At 34.6% G+C, this 25435-nt stretch overlaps 1 long non-coding RNA gene across 1 annotated transcript; it reads left to right on the top strand.

The window, feature by feature from the left end:
* Window positions 1-10373: 10373 nt before the first annotated feature.
* LOC109189579 lies at window positions 10374-13181 on the top strand. The gene is made up of 7 exons (XR_002055584.1): window positions 10374-10717; window positions 10993-11234; window positions 11392-11463; window positions 11883-11985; window positions 12074-12126; window positions 12349-12593; window positions 12724-13181. It is a non-coding gene; the product is annotated as an uncharacterized LOC109189579 (long non-coding RNA).
* Window positions 13182-25435: the final 12254 nt, after the last annotated feature.

Below are 25435 nucleotides of genomic sequence, written 5' to 3'. Positions count from 1 at the left end.
CCGTTACGATTTATCACGTATCTTAATCTGTCTGGGTTTGATAGTTCCCTCGTTTGCATGCAAGTGAAATTTTACATACATCATCCTTAATCTATATCAAGTGTTTCTAACGTGATGCATGTATAGAATCTGTCTTTGAGCACTACACATTTAAAGCATAACACTTTTCCGTTACATTTTCCGTTGTGCACACTCTAAGTTGTTATACTTGTTTATGCTTGTTACTTAGAGTTGAAGTTACCAAAGTGTTGTTTGCAAAAGAAGTTAGAAAAAATTAGAGAAGTCTATTCACCCCCCCTCTAGACTTCTCGCCACCCTTTCAGGACCAACAAGTGGTTTCATAGCAGTTGTCTATTTGAGTCATTTCTTGACTGCTAGATAGATCTCAAAACTTCAAGATGAAGAGAGATATGGTTCTTGCTCAAAATTTGCTTTTCTCACTTGATAGATTTGATGATTGGAAAATACGTATGCAGGTGCACTTATCTGCTTTAAATGATGAAATGTGGGAAGTCATCACCACTGGTCCTATCAAGAGCATGGAAGTTAACACCGCCGCCGCACTAACTCCAAATGCTCCAAAATATATTCCAAAGCCGAAAATGGAGTGGACAAGTGAAGATAGAGGGCGAAATAACTTGGACAACATTGCTAAGGACATTTTGTTCAAAGCGGTCGATGACACTATATTCCCAAAGATTCGAAAGTGCACCACTGCAAAAGAAATATGGGATACTCTCATAAGCATCGGTGAAGGCGACGAACAAGAAAAGGACAACAAGCTAACCATCGCCATGAAAATATTTGAAGATTTCAAAATGATTTTCTAACGAAAGTATTACCGATATGGAAGCACGCTTAGTCAAGATTCTTGGTGAAATAAGTGATCTTGGCAAAACCATCTCCCAGAAGGAAATATCACTCAAAGTATTGCGTGGACTACCTTCTAATTGGGATATGAAAGTAACCGCGATGCGAGATCATAAAGACCTAAGAACATTATATACGGATAAACTCTTTAGTGATCTCAAGGCGTATGAGTTCGAGATGAAGACACGAATTGAAGAAGAACGCGATGAAAGAACATCCGCACTAATGGCCGATCAACCGTCTACATCAAGGTCAGTAGTAAATAATGATTTTTTATCTGACGAACAATTCTCCTTATTTGTTAGGAAATTCAAAAAGTTCAAGCGAAAGAACAAGTTCAAGAATTCACCACAAGGAAGCTCATTTAGAAGACCAAGGAAAGAACCGGTCGAAGATAACACAAATGTGTATTATAATTGTAGAAAGCCTGGACACTTTATGGCAGAATGTCCACACCCCAAGGTAAGCAAAAATTCGAATACTACTAACCCTTCACAGGAAGAATACAAGTCGAAGGAAAAGATATTCAAAAAGGATAACGAAAAGCTTTGATAAGTGATCCGCTATAAGCAAGCGAATCCGAAGAATCATCCAGTGACGAGAGTGATTCATCACAAGAAGATACAGCACTTCTATGCTTAATTGGCAAGACACCTGAACATGAGGAATGTTTAATGGCGCGCGAAATCGACGAAGAGGAAGTTTGGTATTTCGATAGCGGGTGCTCTCGACACTTGACCGGCAATAAAGCTAGTCTAGTTGAGTTCACAAGCATCGAAAGACCAAAAGTAGTTTTTGGAGGAAACGATCGATATGGAACAACAAAAGGCACCGGAACAATTCTGAAGAATGGCCTACGAATTGAAGATGTTTCATTTGTCGAAGGATTAAAATTCAATTTGTTTAGCACAAGCCAATTTTGCGACAAAGGTTATCTCGTAGAATTTTTCAAAGATAAATGTCAAGTCAAAAACGAATCTACAAAGGAAGTTGTGCTAGCAGGATCGAGAAAGAAAAATATGTATGTTGTTGATTGGAATACAACGAAGGACTCTGTGTCTTTGAGGGCAAGCAATTCAAATGAAGCAAGTTGGGAATGGCACAGGAGGCTAAATCATCTAAATTTCAAAACCATCAATAAGCTTGCACAAAATAAGCTAGTCGATGGATTGCCCAACATTGCATTCAAAAAGGATCAAATTTGCGATGCATGCCAGAAGGGAAAACAAATCAAACATCATTCAAATCCAAAGCTCAAGAGTCAACATCAAGACCTCTAAGTCTACTGCACATGGATTTATTTGGTCCAGTAGACCCAATAAGTATAAGTGGTAAGAAATACACTTTGGTTGTTGTTGATGATTTTTCCAGGTACACATGGACGTTATTCATAAAGAAAAAGAGTGAAGTTGAATCAAAGTTGCCGGAGCTGCTAAAGCAACTACAAGTCGAAAAAGATATGAAGATTGCAACAATTCGAACCGATCGAGGAACCGAATTTGTGAATGGCGTGATTCAATCCTTTTGCAATTCACAAGGGATTCTACACCAACTATCTGCCGCACGAACGCCGCAACAAAATGGAGTAGCTGAAAGAAGAAACAGGACACTCAAGGAAGCTGGACGTGTCATGATATCAGCCGCCGAACAACCAAAGAGATTTAGGGCAGAAGCTAACAATACGGCGTGTTATACTCATCGCAGTCTAATCCACAAGTCATATAACAAAACACCATACGAATTATGGAAAGGGAGGAAACCCAACCTCACTTACTTTCATATATTTGGGTGTAAATGTTTTGTATTTGTTAATGGAAAGTCTTATTTAAAGACTTTTGACGAACGTGCGAACGAAGGAATATTCTTGGGATATTCATCTTCTAGCAAGGCGTACAGAATATTCAACAAATCAACAATGGTGGTAGAAGAATCGATTCATGTTGTGTTCGACGAAAGCAACGAAAAAGAAGTCAAAGATAAGGGAGGTAATTCTAAATTAAATTATTCTAACAATATCTTTGAGGAAAATATGTTACAGGACTTCGAAGAAACAAATGACATGGGTACTCATCAATTTGAGTCAATGCCCACTGTGGCACGTGAAGTACAAACCGTGACCGCACCCGAAGTTGCACCCGAAATGGAAGAAATCCCAGTAGATGAACCCGAAGAAATACCCGTCAACAATTTACAACAAAATGAAATTCAACAAGTGGCACAACAAGTGGAATTTCAACAATAAGGAAACTTTGAGAATCCAATGAGTTTTCAACCAAATCGAAAGTGGCTAAGAAGTCACCCACATGACTTAGTCATTGGAAATCCAAGAGACGGAGTTAGAACACGATCATCTACAAGGGACCAACAAGATGCAATGTTCTCATGCTTTCTATCGCAATTAGAACCGAAAGAAATTGATGAAGCTCTAGCCAATCCAAGTTGGATAGATGCAATGCAAGAAGAATTAGATCAATTCAAGCGCAACGACGTATGCGAACTTGTTCCAAGACCAACGCACCAAAATGTAATCGACACCAAATGGGTCTTTAGGAACAAAGCAAACGAAGATGGCGTCATTGTTAGGAATAAAGCAAGATTAGTCGCAAAGGGGTACTCGCAAGAAGAAGGCATAGATTTTGATGAGACATTCGCCCCCGTCGCACGACTCGAAGCAATCAGAATTTTCCTAGCATATGCAGCCTACAAGAACTTCACAGTATATCAAATGGAACTTCATCATTAAGTCATCAAAGGTTGAGATAGACGAGATGGAAAAAGACTTGGTGAAACACACTTGATACTTAATGATGAAGGCTTAGACAAGCTATGGTGAAGTGCTACCACGAAGTATGATATGGGAGGTGATATCATGAAGTATATTGGGTAGAACTATCATGAAGAAATAGTTTTTATAACATGATAGTATATGATATCGGATGATGATGTCATAACGTGGTATGGTTCTACAAGAACTGTGAAACCCACGTGAAGAGATAAGACAAAAGAATTTAATTCTTAAGATATATCAAATGGTTAACTAGTCGAGTTGGAAGAAGCCTTACAAAGCAAACCAAAGGATATATGTTTTGACTCCCACTCGAAGCAATTTTTATAGCTAAGATCATGATACTAGCCTAACATGATACTAGTTCATGATATAAGGTGGACATGATATACTATCGTGACATGAGGGAAGTTGAAGAAGCTAATACACGAAGGAAATCTTTTAAATACTCAAGCAAGAATCAGCAGATAAATTATTTGAGCAACTTGGCACATCAGATCAATAATTCAACAAAAGTCATGCCAGAGAAATTCAAATTTGGAGGCTACCCATTCCAAGGAAAAGCTTTGTCAGATTAAAGAAGAGCAACGACAAAATTATCCAAAACTTCTGACAGACGGCGAAATGACTCTGCAGACCAAGTTGACAAAATTATTTGATCAACTACTATTCAAAATGGACGATCAAGATCGAAAGTTGATCAACGGGCAAAATAGCTATCATTGGCTATAAAATGCCCAAGCTGACTTGAAGACAAGAACGGTGAAAAACAACAAAGAATATCCAATCATACATCAAGTGATATATTGAGCTATATACGATAGAATTCAAGTCTGATAGAAGAAATCATTGTATTTCATTGTAAATCTTCTACAGAGTGTCGAAAAGGGGTAGAGTAATAACTAGAGAGAGTGAAAAACCCAGTTGGAGTGTAGCTTTGTGCGTAGCACTCGGTTGTAAAGGGAAGATTAACAAGAGGAGCTTGTGAAAACCCGGTGAGAGCGTAGCTTTGTGCGTAGTTCTCGTGGTGTAGGAGTACAGCTTGGTGCGAAGTACTCGGGAAGGCGGAGTAACAAGAGGAGCTTTCGAAAAATCTTGGTGGAGTGTAGCTTTGTGCGAAGCACTCGGAGAAGTGTCGGTGGACACTTATTCACTATTGTATCTGGGTGATCGAAGAATAGTGAATTTCCTCCTTGGAGTGAAAGGAGAAGAGTGGACTAGGAGGATTACACCACCTCTGAACCACTATAAATCTCTCTCTCTATTTACTTACTGCTCAATTATATTTCGTGCATGCTTATATCAACTATGAACTAACCCGTTACGATTTATCGCGTATCTTTATCTATCTGGGTTTGATAGTTCCCTCGTTTGCTTGCAAGTGAAATTTTACATACATCATCCTTAATCTATATCAAGTGTTTCTAACGTGATGCATGTATAGAATCTGTCTTTGAGCACTACACATTTAATGCATAAAACTTTGCCGTTACATTTTCCGTTGTGCACACTCTAAGTTGTTATACTTGTTTATGCTTGTTACTTAGAGTTGAAGTTACCAAAGTGTTGTTTGCAAAAGAAGTTAGAAAAAATTAGAGAAGTCTATTCACCCCACCCCCTCTAGACTTCTCGCCACCCTTTCGGGACCAACAAACCATGAGTGTTTCTTGAGACTTAGAGGACACAAAACCTCTTTAACCTTCCTTCTAGCTAAATCCCTAATGGCATGTTTGGTTCATGGAACCAAACAACATAATACAATTCATTTTCTATTCCTTACCTATTCCATTCCTTGTGGAATAGCATTCTTATTCCCTCCAAATTCATTCCGTGAACCAAACGTGCTGTAAAACCCAAAATCCCCAAATCAAAAACCCGTCTTCCTCCATCTTTCCTTCTCTCTCTCTCTCTCTCTTTCTCTTTTGGCCGAACTCCCTACCCCAGCCACACCTCGAACCACCGTCAACCACCCGGCAGCTTACCGCCTAAACCACCGTCGCCCGCCCGGCAGCTTGCCGTCGACCACCGCCGACGAGCCCCCGCAACCTAGGCTACCACCGACGACCCCCGCACATAGCTGCTACCGCCCGCCACCACCGACCCCAACGCGACCGCCTCAGCCGCAGCTACACCGCCCCCCGTCGACGATCCGACCATACGCCCGTTGCCAAGTGAAGCCCCGCCGCCTGACCGCGACCGCCGAACGACCCGTCACCGTAACCACCGGAAACCTCGCCGGAAAAGCCGCTGGAAAATCCACCGGAAAAGCTACACTCCCCTACCTGATCAAAAGAAAATCCTACAATGCCGAAGAGGTCCATCAACGCCCGAGTCCCAGAGTGGAACAATGCCGACTACACGGTATTAGGAGGTAAAGCACTGGAACCCGACCAATTCTCTCCGGAGTTGGTTGATATGCTTAAATTCCAAGGCCTACTGGATATGTACCTCGAGATAAAAGGGGACACGTACCCCGAATTGGTGAAGGAATTCTACCGCCACATGGTAGCCACCAAACGCAGGGACAAGTTAGAGGTCACCTCCAAGGTCCAGGACAAGGAAATAGTGCTAACCAAGGCCCGCTTGACTAAGCTTTTGAAATTGACCACCACGGGCGTGTCAGATTATGACTAGAAGGCATGGATTAGTACCCGAGACGTGGGGTACGAGGATTACCTTAGCTATTTGTTGGGAAGAGAAGACGGTTTCACTTCGGCCACAAGGCCAATTAAGTAGTTGCTAACCGCCGAACAAAAGATGCTAGTCTTGATTGTGTCAGATAGCCTGTTACCCACTAACAACAAGAGCAGGGATGTGGGAAGCCTAGAATGCACCTTTGCCTATTTTCTTAAGCATAAGGTCAAATTCAATTTACCCGCTCTTATGTTGAAACACATGGAATTCTGCAAATCTAGCAACCGGCTCAGTTTACCCTACCGGATGATCCTAAGTTGGATCATGGAAAAGAAAGGGGTGGACATAAGCCGAACTGAAGTCAGGCCCATGAGTGGGATGCTCTTCAATTCTCAAAACCTCCACCGCAACGACATCTATCATGTCGGAGAGGGACAGTACATTACCCTCGGGGAGATTTGCTTGAGACCCCCGGCTCAACAAAGAATGTTAGTGGACCAATTGGGTATCTCGAACAAGAAAATGAAATGATCGATGCAAGAAAGTGAGGAACAAGAAGAGCAAGAAGAAGAGAGTGAGCCGAGTTAACCGGAATCCCTGCAGGAAAGGGGGAACGCGGGGGACCGAGACGAGAGGTCCACCAACGAGCGTATCCTCGCGAAGCTCTTGAGGTAGAACCGGATCATGGATGAGGGATTCTCGTCCTTGATTCTCACGATGAGCTCTTTTGACAGGAGAGTGGCGGCGATCGAGGCCATGCTTGGCGCACGTGGAGCTTCAAGCTCGGGAGCAGGAAACCAAGGTACGCCTAAATCTCAATCCTTACTTGCCTCCTGACTTGATCAATCCCCACCCTACACTTATAGAAAAACAAGCATAACCTATTTTCTCTAATTTAAAGATCAAACTGCATCATATCTAAGAACGAGAGGAGTGACCTGTGTCTAAGCTTCGGGGACGAAGCTTCTTGTAAGGGGGGGGGGGGGGGAGGGTGTAACACCCCGTCTTACGGCCTCCAAATTCGGGTTAAGTATGGAATAAATTCCGTTAATATATAGTTAAAAAGGATTTAATTGGACTATAATTCCCATTAATTAATTAGTGTGGTCCACAATGGATCATGAACCCTTATCCTTAATCAAGTCTTTAATCCTGCTAGGAATAGAGAATATGGGCCTTTACTATTCAGATTCTAGTTAGGACTCCTGAATCTATATATAGGGAATTAGAAAGCATTTAGAAACCCTGCCACGATTAATTTACCACGCGAGACATTCCCTGAGGAAACCTAGCAAAGGAATTCCCCACCACCGAACCTAGGAAGATCAATTGGAAGAGGATCTTAGAGAAGAACCTTAGTAGCCAAGGATATTGATTAGGGCTAAGAGGTAACCCATGTCTTACAAAACCTATTTTCCTTGCTATTGTTTATTGGTTGGCTCCAATTGAATGATTAATTGTGTGATTTTGTATGTATATCTTGTTAGAGCTTGTCTTTAGGTTTATGTGGTGAATTATTGCTATTCTTGATGGTCCTGTGTGGTTATTGGTTTGATCTTGTGTTTAATTATGTCTAGAGCTTGTCCCTAGGGTTTATATTGTGAATTTCGTGTTGTCCCTATGAAAGTAATGATTGAATACACCCCCCTAAGTGTTTAACATAACTGATTCAATTGAAAATAACTTGAAAAGACAACTTTATCCTTGTATTTGATCGCCAACTAACATAAAATCTAACGAAAGACCTTACAAGTAGACCTAACAATTCGTGTATACGGGTTCGTTAACGGGTTAACACGATAATGACACGAATACGATAATGTTAAATCCGAACACGACACGTTAAGGTTAACGAATTCAAATTTTTAACACGAACACGATTTTTTAATAGCAAGGTTGCAAAACATTTTATTTTTTTTAATGTAAAAAAAAAATTAAAAATTAAAAATTATCAAAATTCACTAATAAAACATAAGGTTCTCATAATTTTTTTCTTACAAACTATTTTTTTAAGTGGCTATAAAATAGTTTAAAATATTGTTGAAACCATCTAAATACATAAAAAAAAAAAATTAAAATTAAGAGCAAAAGAAGCATTTTTTTGGAGAAATTAATTAGAGGGCCAAAACGGACAACCGAGTCAAAAGTTATGCCTTCGCACAATTTTTAACCCTAAAAAAAATTAAATAAATAAATCGACCGGTTCAGCTGGCTAGGAGGTTTAGGCAGCCACCTAGACCGCCTAGCCGCCCGGTCGCAGAGGAGGCCCATTCCGGCCTTCCTCGCGGCGGCCGGGCGGCGCGTATGCGCGATTTTTGCAACACTTGTTAATAGATTAAATACGTTGACACGATAGACACGTTTTGTTAATAGATTTTGTATTGTGTTGTCGACACGATATGACACGAAACATGTTTAAACTTGCTAAAACTATTAATATATTTATTGAAAAAAACAAAAAATTAAAGTTAAGTTATATATATATATATATATATATATATATATATATATATATACATATACACACACACACACACACACACACACGCACACACACGCACACACACACACACACACACACACACACACATATATATATATATATATATATATATATATATATATATATATATATATATATATAAAGAAATAAACACTACAATTCAGTCCATCAAACAAACTAAAAAGAGTATTCAATTTATGACATTCATAAAATGATGAAATAACGTAAAAAAATCATAATTAAAGAAGTCCATACTAGTTTTTATTATAAAATTGAACACAATAAAAATTCAAATTTCAGATTGTTGAACATCAATAACTGATGTAGAATCTTGGCCTAAATGTAGCAAATTCATCCTGGGTCATTTTCATTATATCTTTTGTAATCTCATCCATGACAATGGTTCTTACCTAAATGACAATGGTTCTTAGCAGGTTATAAACATGTTTTTGTAAACGGGTTCGTGTAAATGAGCTAACATGATAATATTAACAGGTTAAACGTGTTCTTAATTCGTTTAACGGGTTGACCTATTAAGACACGATACATAACGGGTCAACTCGTTAACAACACGGGACACGTTAAAGCTAAACACTAACCTATTATTTTCGTGTGGTGTTAACATGTCGTGTCCATAATTGTTAGATCTACTTACGAGGTAACTTTTTAATAGTTAGAGGTGAGCTTTCCTATCATACATACATATATATATATATATATATATATATATATATATATATATACATATATATATATATATATATATATATATATATATATATATAAAATATATATATATATATATATATATATATATATATATATATATATATATATATATGTATGTATGTATATATATATATACATATATATATGTATGTACATATATATATATATATATATATATATAGTAGGGTTCCAATGTTCTAGATTAGATGGGAATTGATTGATTTAAACAACAAATTGAACCATTATATTGTTTTTATTCGATCATTCATTTTTCTTTACGCAATAAATTTTTTACACGTGGCAAGAGTTATACTTCATGAAAATACAAATATTTTTTTCCTTTGTGCGCACACATGCATGTGTGTGTATGTAGATTCTACAAAAAGATAAGTGTATTGTGAGATGTGGGCAAATTAAATTGTTTGCATTATTGTATCATAAGGTCAAATAAGTTGTAATTGTAAGTGTACAAATGGTACACATTAAAACCCTTTTATGTTAACTAATTTAATTGTCAAAATAATTTGGAGTTGTGTTAAATTATATTATGGACCGTGGACCGTCTCCGTGTAAGGTTTCTACAAGGTAAGTTTATTTGATTATGGCGTGGACTAATCATATTGAAGAAGTTAAATAAGTCTTTAAAGACTTTTTCAAGGCTGTAAAATATGCATGGCGCGAGGTGTTAAAATGAGATGTGGTTGGTATTGATTGGAAATCTAAATGAAAGGTTGTGAATGAATGCTTGCGTGAGATAAGGAATAATTGTGGAAAGTTGGTAGCTTTGGAATGCTACTTAAGGAATTAGTTTCTTCATGCAGAACGGACGAATTGGCAGTACAGGAACAATAATGAGAGGAGAAGGCATTCTTTTATTACATCTATATTAAAGAATATTATATTATTATGAAGTGATAAGTATGGTGCAACTAAAAGGGAAGAATTTACATCAAGTTTTGCTGCAATCAGTTCCCATCTAAATTATTATTATTATTGGTTTTCTATATGCTTTGCTTCTTCCAAGGCTTGTTCGAACAGCACAACAAGGATGGAGAAATGAGCAGTACATCATCAGGCTAATTTCCCTTGGAAGTGATCATTCGGCAAGCACGTACCTCTCCGGCAACGGATGTTGGGAAGATTATGTATTCAACCCCCTTTGTAATCTTGGTGAACATCTAGTGGATTGGGCTGACGTGAGTTGCCCCGCAGACGTAGGAGAAGTGCTCGGAACTGCGTAATCAATATCTGTTTTTCTTACTTTTAATTTATGTTTTCGTTTATTCGTAAATCAACATAGTCAAGGGTACGTTAATATGATAATATCTTAATTAAAAGTAAGTAGAATTCCAGGTGTTAACTTGCATTCAAGACCCACGTAACAATTTCAGTAATGAAGAGTAACTACTAATGTTTTGTGATCTAAAATTAGGATTTTAATGATATATTTTATGTTTTTGTTGAAAATAAGGTTTCTATGAAACTGGAGAAAACATTGCTAGGATTAAAGAATAAATTGGAAGAAGGGTATTCATGGACTTTACTCCGTCAGTTAGATCATCAGCACGGTGTGTACCTAGATGAAGATTATCAAAGAACAATTTGTCACTCCAAGCTCGCTGTTGCCTGGAGATTAATGGAGGATTCTTTCGGACAAATCTTTGATAGCTACACAAAAATTAACGTTATCAAAAACGTCATTTACAACTGTGGGTATGTACTAGCTAGACACTATAGAAATTTCTATAACATCATGAATCTAAAGTTAGAAACTAAATTTCATTTTTGAATTTTGACATTATATTCACATATATACAGTGATAGACACCTTCTGTTTCATTTAAACTTTTGCACCTTCAAATTTCAATAGAATTGATTTCAAAGGCTTCTACACCGCTGTCTTGGAAACAAATGGGGAAATAGTTTGTGTTGCAGCTCTAAGGTAATAATCATCAAACGTATATGGTATATATTAGTTATATATGTGCCAATTTGGGTCATAGTATATCGCATATGCTCTTCTTTGGTTTAAGGGAATGCGAAGTTTCTTTACACAATGCGAAATTCTTATCATATAAATGAGAATCTCCTTCCCCAGCCTCCCCTTCAATTCTTTAGGAGTGTTTGCATCAAACTATGTTATATCACATAATTCAAATATTGAAGCTTCTATGTATATAATGTTGTTTTAATTTACAGGATCCATGACAAAATGATTGCTGAAATGCCTTTCATTGCTTCCCATTTTGCTATAAAGAAATAAAGTTGTGTCTTCACTACTAATTACAATTTTTGAAATAGTGGTAAGTGTTTGATCCTAACATAAAGCAATTATAACTTTTTTTTGTTCACCAATTTCAGGTGGTTCCAGAGGGTTTATGGTATTGTCCATATTGTATCTGCAAGTTCTGTGGAGAAATGGATGATGATTTGATGAACAAATGCCATCAATGTGGCAGGAAATGTAAGCAATTAAATAAAGTCAATGTTTGATTTACTCTCATTACCAAAATTATAAGTTAAACAAAATTTTCATTGTTATTGAACTGCAGATCATTTGAAGTGCTGTCAAGGGTTGGAAGAAAGAGAACTTGATCTAAACATGGTCTCTCATGATCTTTACTATTTATATATGTATACATATATTCATTTAAACAACAAATTGAGCCCTTGTTTTTATTAGATCATTCATTTTTCTTTACCCAATAAAATTTGTACACGTGACAAGAGTTATACTCTACATATATCATTTTCCTTGACTCTTTTTTGTGTGTCTAGTTCATTTATAGATTTTAATGATTTATTTTATGTTTTTGTTGCAAATAAGGTTTCTGTGGAATTGGAGAAAACATTGTTAGGATTAAAGAATGAATTGGAAGAAGGGTATTCATGGACATTACTCCGTCAGTTAGATCATCAGCACGGTGTGTACATAGATGAAGATTATGAAAGAACAATTTGTCACTCCAAGCTCGCTGTTGCCTAGAAATTAATGGAGGATTCTTTCAGACAAGTCATTGATAGCTACACAAAAATTAACGTTATCAAAAACGTCATTTAAAACGTCATTTAGTATGTATTGCACGTGCTCCCATATGACCAAACTAACACCTTTATTCCTCTATATTAATGTTTAAAAAAAAAATTAATTTGAATTTCCAACATATATGACATGCTTAATGGTGATATATTTATTTTGCAGGTGCTTTGCTACCTCAATGTAGAGAAACTAATCATTCCATATGCATCAGAAAAGATAGAAAGTTGGAAGAGATGGATTTAGTGTATTGGATGATGAAACACTGAAACATCTAATAAACTACAATGCATTGATGTTCCATGACGCTGTTAGACTGCAAAAGATCATCCTTCCTTGCAACAAATGACCGAATTAAACATTACGCTACTACTGCTGCTTTGATGCCGGTTTCACGACTGCAGCGGCTAAGGCAGCATATGGGGCGTGTTTATTTGACCGGCATGGGGTGTTTGTGACAGCAACGTAACTAATGGACCATTAGACTGTGTTTATAATTCTCTTCTGGCACGAACTTTCCTGGATCAAAGCTTGAGGTTTGGAGGTGATGGTACGGATGGTTTCTGATTGTCTTAATTTAGTTCGTGGTCCCTTTAAAAGGGGATCGTATTGATAAAACTTATGTTGGCTCTGTTATTCATTCTTGTCTTTCTTTACATAGTTCTTTTGTTTCTTTAGAATTTTATCATATTAGTCATTTTGTGAATCCGGTTGCCCATGCTTTAGCAAAGGTAGTTAGTCATCAATATTCATGGTTGCAGTATGCGCTAGGCGCTAGTCGGGCGCCAGGACAATACCTAGGCGGAATCTAGGCGGTGCTAGGCGGGCGCCAAAAAAATAATAAGAGATTTTCAGTTTGACAATTTTAATGAGGCTGTTGTTACAGTTATTATGAATCTACAGTACATAAATTATAATCTACAGTATAGAAATTTTGAATCTACAGTATAGAAATTATGAATCTACAGTATAGAAATTATGAATTTACAATATAGATATGAATCTACAATATAGAAATTATGAATCTACAGCTTAGAAATTATGGATCTATCCTGTTAACAACAAATGAAAAACAAAATTATGAATCTACGTTTTCAAAGAAAAAAAATTATGATATGAATCTACAGTATAGAAATTATGGATCTACCTCTGTGTTCACCATGCGCATGGTGAACACGTTTCCACGGCATAACTATCCTTCAACACAAGGCCAAGCATGCGGCTTGAAAAAAATTAATTTGTATATATTGTTTGGTGGTAGGAAATTTAATAATTTAAAAATATTCTTAAAAATTTAGCCACGCTGGGTGTACACGAGTTCAAACTTTTCTAAGCTCATTTTAAGATTTGATTTGCACTCCCCTCTCTCTCATTATGTAATAAAAGATGTCATGTTTTGTCTTAAATCAATTAGAATATGTTATATCATAAGAATAATAAGTCTAATTTATACATGTGTTCTTAAGATTTCTCTAGTTTATATGATTGTCTTGTATTCCCATGTATGTTCAATATATTTCTCTAGTTTATATGATTTTTAAAACAACAAACAATATAAATTGTCCCTTTTGCCCTTCATTTTAACACCCACTTAACACCAAAGCTAACAGGACTATTTTGGCTTAAAAGTCAAGGAACCAATTTAAGAAAATGTCATAGTCGGAGGACCATTTTGGGAATTAACTCTTTTCCAGTAATTGAAACAAAAATAAACAAATGGAGAACATATGAAGAAAAATGTTTCACAAAAGTTGTATCTTAATACAACAAAGGAGTAAAGCTAATCGCCAAGGACCTTGTAGTCTAGTGACACCAAGTTACTCCTTTATAGGGGAGGTTGTGGGTTTGAGCTTTAGTGGAGGCGATAAATAGGTTTTACTAGTAAATCACTTGTGCGATGCACGGATAAATTTTTTATTATATATTTAAAGAAGAGTTAATGCCACATGGGGTCCCCGAGTATAGTGATTTTGCCACGTTTAGTTATAAACTTTCAAATTGACCATCTGTGGTCCTTCGACTTTCAAATTTAATCATTTGCGGTCCAAGTTAACCACACGGTCCTTCAAGTTTTGAAATTTAACCAAGTGTGGTCGTCTCATGATTGGTTAAGATTTAATAGTTGAAGGACCATGTGTGGTTATGGACCACGAATGGTTAAATTTGAAAGTCGAAGGACCATAGATGGTCAATTTGAAAGTTTAGGACTAAACGTGACAAAACCACTATACTCGGAGGACCTTAGATGGTATTAACTCATTTCAATATATAATAAAATTGATGATGAAATTATAAAGAATTTTAATATTTGAAAGTGTACATTTATTTGAAATTATAAGATTTGTATATTAGTGTTCCCGCAATTGATATATTAGGAAAAGTCTAAACAAAAAATAGAAGAAAGAGCATGGCTAATTGATATTATATATTTTAAGTAACAAAAATATACAATAATTAAATAAAGGGAATCTCTATGTTAAATTACCATAGTACGATTAAAGTGTTAAATATTTTTTCAAAAAAAAAAAAAAGGTGTTAAATATAGGTTGGAAAAATGGACGTAATATGTGTATATTTAATTTCTTTAATTATGGACATAATATGTGTATGTTTATTTTCCTTTAATTACCCACCGTAGTAATATGTGTATGTTTAATTTCCGACGAATTATATCGTGCACCGCGGTGCATAATCGATTATGCACCGCGCATCAAAACGACGTCGTTTACTTTAATGAAAAGAAACGGCATCTGTTTCTCGCCGTTCCACACCCTTCCACAAAAAGTAACTCTTTTATTCAGTTTCATTTTGTATACACTGCAATTTTCGGTTCAACACAACTACAGTTTCATTTCGATATAACTACAGTTTCATTCGATATTTATAGACTCAAATATGTGAAAATGTTATTTAATTTTATTTTATATAGACTATAGTTTTATTAAAACACAACTACAAGATTATTTTTATATAATTACAGCTTCATTGTACAATATACACTCAAATATGTGAAATGTTATTCAGTTTCATTTTATATATACACTGCAGTTTCATTTCAACACAACTACAGTATCATTTTGATATAACTGTAGTTTCATTTGATAATATAAAAATAATACGTGAGACTGTGTCGGTTTAGATATACTGTAGTGTCAATTGGTAATTAACATATACAAAATGCACGCTCCGTTAAAACTAACGGCGCGCCTTTTTTTACTTAAAGAAATGATGCCGTTTTGGGCACCGCGGTCGACGATATAACGACTGTTAATTTCCTATATGGGTATGAAAATTTATCATTAATTCCAATAAAAATGAGGTCATTTTATTATGATTACTATATAGTAATTAAGGAGTATATATTATTCTTAATTAATATTATTTTAATTATGACATCCATGTAATCTTAATAATTATGGTAATTAAGGACTATATATATTATTCTTAATAAAATAATGTGTATGTTTAATTTCGTTTAATTATTGACGTAATATGTGTATGTTTAATTTCTTTTAAGAGTTAATAATCGATTTGGTCCTCTGACTATTGCGGAACTACCGATTTGGTTCTCGACTATCATCCTTACCAAATTTAGTCCTCAACTTTAAAATTTCTACTCGATTTCGTCCTCCGAATCTTTGACCGTGAAGCCACCGTCTAAATGAAGGACAATAATGTAAATACTCATGTCATCTTTGTTGGTCTCTTCTCCAACGCTGGCATCTTGTCCATGGCGTCGGCGGTCCCCAAGGCGACAAAATCTGCCAGCTTCGACTTGGGCGACGAGGATTTCAGATGGGATAATCCATGGATCATCATCCCAAAAGCATCCTTAAGACGGTGGTCGAGGTTCTGGCGCTGCAAGACGTGAAAGCAGAAGAGGAGATAGAGATGAAGTCGCTGTCGGATTTGGCCGCCGGTCTAATTCAATAGCCACTGCCCCCAAATTCTAGGGTTTGCAGAAAAATAAACCAGGCAACAAATCCAAGGGTTTGCCGAGCTGAATCACAAAAATGAGACTTGAATCGTGAAACATAAAGAAGGAATTGCAAGCAATGGATAGAAATGGGTCACCTTCAATGGTTCATCTGGATCCAGAGAACTGAGCGTGACTGCGTGACGGCTGAGCGGCGATTTGAGGGCGTGGCAACGAGAGGCTGGCGGCGATGGAATCTTCTTCTTCCATTTTCTTTATATATACTTTCCAAATTGGGTCGGAAACCCCCTTAATTTAACATTATTTTTGCATTCCTAAAATGATTTTAACTCAATTTCGATTTTTGTTAGCATTGATATTTGAAGATCTATAGTTGATGGCGGAGGAATTCAATGTCCAGCCGGTAGTTTTCTGGCAAGGTGGGAACACGGGAACGCAACAATGCCCTCCTCAATCGGCAGTGCCGTTTTAGCCACACAAGTCATCCAGCCCTAGCATCCCCTTTATATCCTTCGATGTGGGTTCCGCCGCCGCCTCATCATCTTTTGATTTACTCTCATTACCAAAATTGTGGGAAAAAAATATAAGTTAATCAAAATTTCATTTTTTTTGAATAGATCATTTGAAGTGTTGTCAAGGGTTGGAAGAAAGAGAATGTGATCTAAACATGGTTTCTCATGCTCTTTACTGTGACCAGAATTGCATAGAGGTGAGCTTTCATATATATATATATATATATATATATATATATATATATATATATATATATATATAGTGAAAGGTTCCCGTGCGGATGAATGCTTCCCGTGTGGATGTGCGGTGGATTAATGTGCGTGAGATTTGTACTCAATGTGCGTTAGTGTTGTGCTTAATGTGCCTAAGATTTGTACTAAATGTGCGTGAATGTGTAAAATGAAGCAAAAAATATTGATGTCAGCTTCTTCCCCATCCCCAGTAGCCATTGCCCCCCTCCCTGATGATGATGATGCGGAGGCGGGCTATGGTGGTTAAGAATTATGGGAATAATACAACAGAAATCCACACTTAGCTGATGTGCAAATTTTACTGTGCGTGCGTCATCTATATAAACATTCAACTGCACTGAAGGTAGCTGATAATCCAGAATCCATGGCCAAATTGAAGGAAGAAGTAACAAGAAACTTGGGCGTACGTTAATGTGCGTGAGTTTCTGTTCTACTTCCTTCTGAGCTCGTAATTCTGAAATACACACGCACATTAAGCACAAATCTCACGCACATTAAAGACACAATACTCACGCACATTAAGTACAAAACTCACGCATATTAACATGACGCACATTAAGTACAAATCTCAGGCACATTGAGTATAAATCTCACGCACATTAAGTATAAACCTCACGCACATTAATCCACCGCACAACCGCACGGGAAGCCACAAATGCACCTGATCCCTTCCCTATATATATATATATATATATATATATATATATATATATATATATATATATATATATATATATATATATATATAGTCAGGTTTCCATGTGGACAGTGCTTCTTGTGCGGCCACGTACCATTAGGTACACATAAATACACTACAAAGTGTTCAAAAATACCATTAGGTGCATTGCATTTTTGGGGTGTGGTGCATTTGTGCATTTTATTCTGGTGCATTTTGGAGCACAATGAGGTGCATTTATGCATACCTAATGGTGTAATCCGCACAGGCCACACGGGAAGCCAGGTCTAGCTTCATTTGAACACACACACACACACACACACACACACACACACACACACACACATATATATATATATATATATATATATATATATATATATATATATATATATATATATATATATTCATTTTAACATTTTACATTTTGTGCACGAGTAATATCTACCCATACTTTCTACTACATTTTCTACCTACAGGTTGAGTATTATATTGTTTTTAGTCGATCATTCATTTGTCTTTAAGCAATAAAATTTGTACATTACTACAAGAAAAATCACGATTTGCGACGGAAAAATTTCGTCGCGAAAACGTGAAATTTCGTCGCAAATTACGTTTTGCGACGGAATTTATCATTTTAGCGACGGAATCCATTCCGTAGTCTCAAGGCTTGTCGTATTTCAATTCATGATGGAAATAATCCATCGCGAACGTTGGCGACGGAAAATAGTGACGGAATTGTTCTTTGTGAAGTAGGCGACGAAAGTCATTCCGTCGCGATTTTAGCAACGAAAATGTTTCTTTCTGTCGCCATTGTGTGATAAAATAATCCGTCGCAAAACTCATATTCCGTTGCATATTTATATTGTGAAAGATAACGACGGAAATAATTATTGTCGCGAATCAGTCGCTAACATCTCCGTTGCAATTTTTTTTTTCCCGTCATAAAATTTCGTCGTAGAAAAATGACGAAACAAATCGTCATCGCTATTCCGTCGCAAACTTTTCCATTGCAAATTTTGGCTTCCGTCGCACAAATTCGTCGTAAGAAAACGACAGAACAAATTTCTGTAGCAATTTCATCGCTAGATTTTCCGTCGCAAAATTTGTTTTTCGTCACAAAATTTCGTCGTAAAATAATAACATAACTAATCACTGTCGTGATTTCGTCGCATTTTGGATGACATAAATCTTTTCGTCTCCATAATTAAAATAAATATTGCATCGCTAAAATTATATTTCATCGCAATTTTGCTAAATTATTATTTTAATATTTTTTAGTTATTATTATTTTGTTAAAATTCTAATATTTGTATTTAAAATGTAATGTCCAAACTAAAATACAATATAATATCAAATAAATGTATAAACTACAATATAGTAATTCATAAAAGAAAAATTAAATCAAGGTGAATTCGGTCGTGATGAGGGTGATGATGAAGTACCAGCGCTCTCACTCTAAAGAGCATTTAATTTTTGCTGCCTAAGAACCATAGAAGCCTTCAAAAATTCTCAATCTCATCGAGGACCTTAACAGAATTAGCATTCTCTGATGGCTGCGAGGTTGATTCTATATTGTCCGTTGTGTTAGCATTTATTGGACTACGAATGAATGTACCATATGAGCCAAGTCCATAAACTCTTCTTCTTTTTTTATCATGTCCGCCAACTGCATCATAGTACAATTGACTCTCATCTACTTCTTCTCCATTTTGTGTTAATACCGCCCGTTGCAATGCAATTTGTTCCTGCAAAAATTTAAAGAATTAGTACAATTTTTATAAAAATTCATATACATTCAAGGAAAATCAAGATTAAACTTACATGGATTTGTTTGTCTTTTTCAACTATAAATGTTTGACCATCATGTTGTTTGGTATGTGTATGCTTGAATAATTCAAAATATGATGGATGACAACCAAGTTGCTTTTCCTAAAAATTAGTTAAAATAGAAATAAAATAAAATAAAAATTAAAACAAATAAGATTATAATATATAATAAAAGTATTTCAAACATCAACTCAATAAGCAGTATATAATATAATCACACAGTTTTTATCACAATAGTGGAAATAAAAGTTTCTACTAGCATAAAAATATATAATTATTAATTTAAAAAGAACAAAATTTAGTAAAAATATTCAACAGAGTTTCCTTTATAAATAGAACTATCTCCAATATAGAACACAAACATTAACTCAATAGAGACACTAAAATTAAATCACAATCATTTTATCATAATAGTGTGAATACAAATTTCTACCAACACAATAGCACATAATTATTATATAAAGCAAACAAAATTCCAATAAAAAAATCAGCATAGTTTCCCGTATAAATAAAACTATCTCCCTGTTTAATATATAATATAAACATCTCAAACATCAACTCAATAGGTACAATAAAATAAAATCACAAGAAGTTCATCGTAATAATATCAATAAAAGTTTATACGAACACAATAACGCATAATTCAAACAATCCAAACAGAATCACTTATAACTTAAACAATTCGAATTAACTTACAAGTTGAGTGGCAATTTTGGAATGAGGTGTTGATCCTGTGGTATGCGTAGATTGAGCAACTCCATCTAAAACACCCCCACGTCTATTTTTCTTACCTAATTCTGATTTTTTCTTACTGTCTTCAGAATTCCAAACATCATTCCACTTTGCCCATATTTCTTAGTTGATATAGGGAGGTCTTGACTTGTTCTTCATTATGCTTATATAATCAGCATATCTTCTTTTTGCCTTCATTTCCCAAGCACTATACACTAAATCTATTTTAGCAACACTCCAATTAAAATGCTTCTGCAATACACAATATAAATAATATTAAGCATTAAAAGCTAGACATGTAAATGAATTATGTAGTTTTTGATTAATGAATATAATACATATACTTCTAAAATAATTAAGAAAATGATTTATTTAATTATTTTTTACATTTGTGTATGATAAAAAATCTTCTTATATTTAAATATTCACATAAATGTTAATTATTATCTTTAGAAGTGTGCACAATTCGGTGAAAATATGTTAAATAATCGAACAAAAAATTCAGTTAATAAATTTTTAAAGTAAAATATTTCAGTTCATTCAATGGATAAAGATTTTTTAAAATTTTAACTACCGATAGTTTAATTAACTAAATTAACATATTGTTTAATTCTATAGTTATTATTAGTGTGTGCAGGGTCGATCCATTAAAAATAGGGGTCATGTCTAATAGTTTAATTTGGACTCCACGTTATTGTATTATATAACAAAAATAAAAATGTAATTAATTTTTTTTTGTCCAAATATAATACATAAAAATTTAACAAAGAGAGAATGAAATTCAAAAGTTAATTTAAAAGTGTCATTTTTCGTTAATATTTAAATACAAAATTATTCACCAAAATTTCGATGTCAATTCTTCTAAAATTTTATTTTCAATTACAATGAAGACCAATCTATGAAATAAAAATAATAATAATTATCAAGTATAAAAAAAAATATAGATTATATCTATAATATTTTTTTATAAAAAAATTGGGCCCTGGCATAGAAAATATTCATAACAAAATATGAAACATAATTAATAAAATAATTTGAATAGAAAACACATTATAAATTACACATCTTATTATAGAGTGTGTGTGTGTGTAATATTCGTCATACACGCATATTGCACGCGCTCCCGTATGACCAAGCTAACACCTTTATTTCACTATATGAATCTTTTCTTTTTAAAATAGAAAACATTATTTTGATTTCTCAACATATATGACATGCATAACGGTGATATATATATATATATATATATATATATATATATATATATATATATATATATATATATATATATATATATATCAACATGAAATCTAATACGAAAGTTAGAATAGGTAAATGTTTAGTACAATTTTAAATAAAAAATAAAAATAATTATTTTTGATATAATCAAAATGTGTATTTTAAAAAATTGATTAATCAATTATTCGTATTAATTGTTTAATCAAATCAAACAATTATAATAGTGATTAAATACATCAAAATTGACTGATAAGCTAACTTTGTTACTAAACATGAACTTCAATTCATCATTCAATTTGTACAAACCAAACATGTCTATGTACATATCTATGATCTTTTGAGGCTAAACCAATTATTTACACCATGTTGAAAACAAGATAGCATGAAACAAAGTCTCATTATATATATACAATTTTTTTGGGGTAAGGATACACTTATTTTTAATTGTTAAGCTAACTACGAATTTGAGAATTTCAATGTAATTTCTTGTTAATCCGACTTCAGTTTTGCATATGATTTTAATACTATAATGTCGCTATTAGAGACAGAGCCAAAGGAGGGGTGCAGGGGGGAAGCTGCCCCCCCCCCCCCCCCTCATCCCACCCCCACCCCATATATAATTTTTGTATGTATATATGTATATATAGTACATGTGTTAGTATTAGTAAAATAAAACTATTAAATGTTAACAAGGGTTGATTTAGATGAGTTGGTTGAGCACATGTTAAGTTATTATGATAAAGGATAGGGTTGAAATCTTGGCATTAATATAGTTTTATAGTTGGCTTCCATGGTTGCTATCATTAGGGTACAGAGACCAATGATATCACATTTTATATTAATGTTGTGCCATACCAACATTAGGTACTTGAAATTGTACTAACTTCATATTTACCAATAATAATTTTATATTTAAAGATGCAATATAATTTTAAATTTCTTTTTAAATTTAAATTTTTACACTTATGTACCATGCTTTCAAAATTTTCATAAATTTTGGTCGAATTCCTTTTTTAAAAAAACTACAACTTTCAATTGAAATATTTATTTCAACAAAATTAAAAATAATTTAAAGATTAAAAATAAATTTAATTTATCTTATAAAATATCTCAAAATATCACTAGGAATATATTGGTCTTCATTATGGACAGTGACATTGTAGAAAAGAGGGAGCGATCATTCTGCCATTAACGATTCCATCGCCATAGCGCGACAGACATATAGGGCGTCGCATTTTCTGTCGCCAATGTGTCAACATATTGGCGACGGAATTGATTTTGTCATTGCATTCTGTACCAAAAATAAACTTTACCTAAAAAATTTATTATTTCAGTGACGGAATGAACGGTCGTCGTATGTTCCGTCGCCAACCTCAAACGTCAAATCTACCGTTGCACCAAACATCGCAATAGAATTAATTTTGTTTGCCGATTCCATTGTCATAGCGCGAAAGACATATAGGTAGTCGCATTTTCTGTTGCTAATGTGTCAACATATTGGCGACGGAATTGATTCTGTCGTTTCATTTTGTAGCAAAAATAAACTTTACTTCAAAATTTATATACTTTCGCGACGGAAAAAAGTCTCGTCGCAAATTCCGTCGTCAGCCTCCGTTGTCAATCTCTTTGTGCAAAGATTACGTGGGAATATTTTTGAGTTTGCGCCAAATATTGCAACGGAATTATTTTTGTCGTTGATTCTGTAGCAAAACCGCAACGGCACCATCAATCGTTGCCTTTTCCGTCGCCGTTGTGGTGACAGAACTTAATTCCGTCGCAAAATCCGTCACTAAAATCCGTCTCACTTTGCGCCAAAAATCGCTATAGAATTGATTTCCGTTACCATTTCCGACGCAAAATCGTGACAGAACACGTTCCGATGCAAAAATCGTTGCGAATCGACAACGGATTACGCTCTGTCGCAATGTTTTCGTCGTGATTCGTAATTTTTCTTGTAGTGCATGTGGCAGTTGTTTTACTTCATAAAAGTACATATATTATTTTCCTTTGTGCGCACACATGCATGTGTGTGTATGTAGATTCTACAAAAAGATAAGTCTATTGTGAGATGTGAGCAAATTAAAATGTTTGCATTCTTGTATCATAAGGTCAAATAAGTTGTATTCAAGAGTAATTACAAATGTTTTGTGGTCTAAAATTAAGATTTTAATGATATATTTTATATATGTTTTTGTTGCAAATAAGGTTTATGTGAAACTGGAGTAAACATTGTTAGGATTAAAGAATGAATTGGAAGAAGGGTATTCATGGACATTACTCCATCAGTTAGATCATCAGCACAGCGTGTACATAGATGATGATTATGAAAGAACAATTTGTCACTCCAAGCTCGTTGTTGCCTGGAGATTAATGGAGAATTCTTTCGGACAAGTCTTTGATAACTACACAAAAATTAACGTTATCAAAACGTCATTTACAATTGTGGGTATGTACTAGAAATTTCTATAACATCATTAATCTAAAGTTATAAAAGAAATTTCATTTTTGAATTATGACATTGTATTGACATATCACATATATACTTATACATTACAGATCCTGCTACTCAACTGGTTCACACTACCTAAAGATCAAATTAGTTATATTGTTTTCTTTACTAGTTTAGTTATATTGTTTCCTTTTTATTAAGGATTTCCTTCATATTTAGTTTAGCAATTTTTAGAATATTATTTCCTTGTATCTTTGGTTGTAACTCCAATATATATGGGAGAATATTAATCTGTCAAGTAAAGTTGGAAATTGAATAAAATCAAAAGGAAGTTTCTTCCTCCAACTTCTCCTCTCTTATTCTATATCCAGCCACCATAGGTAAACCTTCTTCTTCTTCCATTAACCATAGACCCGTGACGCATAGTCTAACTACTAAAACATATCATATACAGTGATAGACATGCACCTTCTGTTTCATTTAAACTTTTGCAGTTCAACTTTCAATAGAATTGACTTCAAAGGCTTCTACACCGCTGTCTTGGAAACAAATGGGGAAATAGTTTGTGTTGCAGCTCTAAGGTAATAATCATCAAACATATATGGTATATATTAGTTATATATTTGTCAATTTGATTCATAGTATATCACATAATCTCTGAAATGTGAACATTTTAACATGAGTTAATTCCATTTTTGGTCCTAGATTTATAGGTGATAACCCACTTTTAGTCTTTTTTTTTTTTTTTTTATCGGAATATCCACTTTTAGTCCTATTATTATTGTGACATGACCATTTTTGGTCCTCTATTAACAAAACAGTTAAAATGTCGTTAATTATAAATGCATTTTAGTCTTCAATTATGGATTTTTTTCAAAAAAATAAAGATAAAAAATATAGTAGCTATACCTACATTGTATAAAAAAAAGATCTAAATGTTCTTGTATTTAACAACTTTTCAACGATTTTGTTGACGAAGAACCAAAAATGGTCATGTCACAATAATACTAAGACCAAAGTGATTTAAGGGAATGCGGAGTTTCTTTACACAATGCGAAATTCTTATCATATTAATGAGAATCTCATTCCCCCCCTCCCCACCCCCCCCCCCCTTCAATTTTTTTGGAGCGTTTGGTTCAAACTATGTTATATCACATAATTAAAATATTGAAGCTTTTATTTATGTAATGTTGTTTTAATTGATAGGATCCATGACAAAAGGATTGCTGAAATGCCTTTCATTGATCCCC

The sequence above is a fragment of the Ipomoea nil genome, unplaced genomic scaffold (assembly GCF_001879475.1).
Source record: "Ipomoea nil cultivar Tokyo-kokei standard unplaced genomic scaffold, Asagao_1.1 scaffold1558, whole genome shotgun sequence".
Lineage (NCBI taxonomy): Eukaryota > Viridiplantae > Streptophyta > Magnoliopsida > Solanales > Convolvulaceae > Ipomoea > Ipomoea nil.
This window is presented reverse-complemented; position numbering and strand designations above follow the sequence as displayed.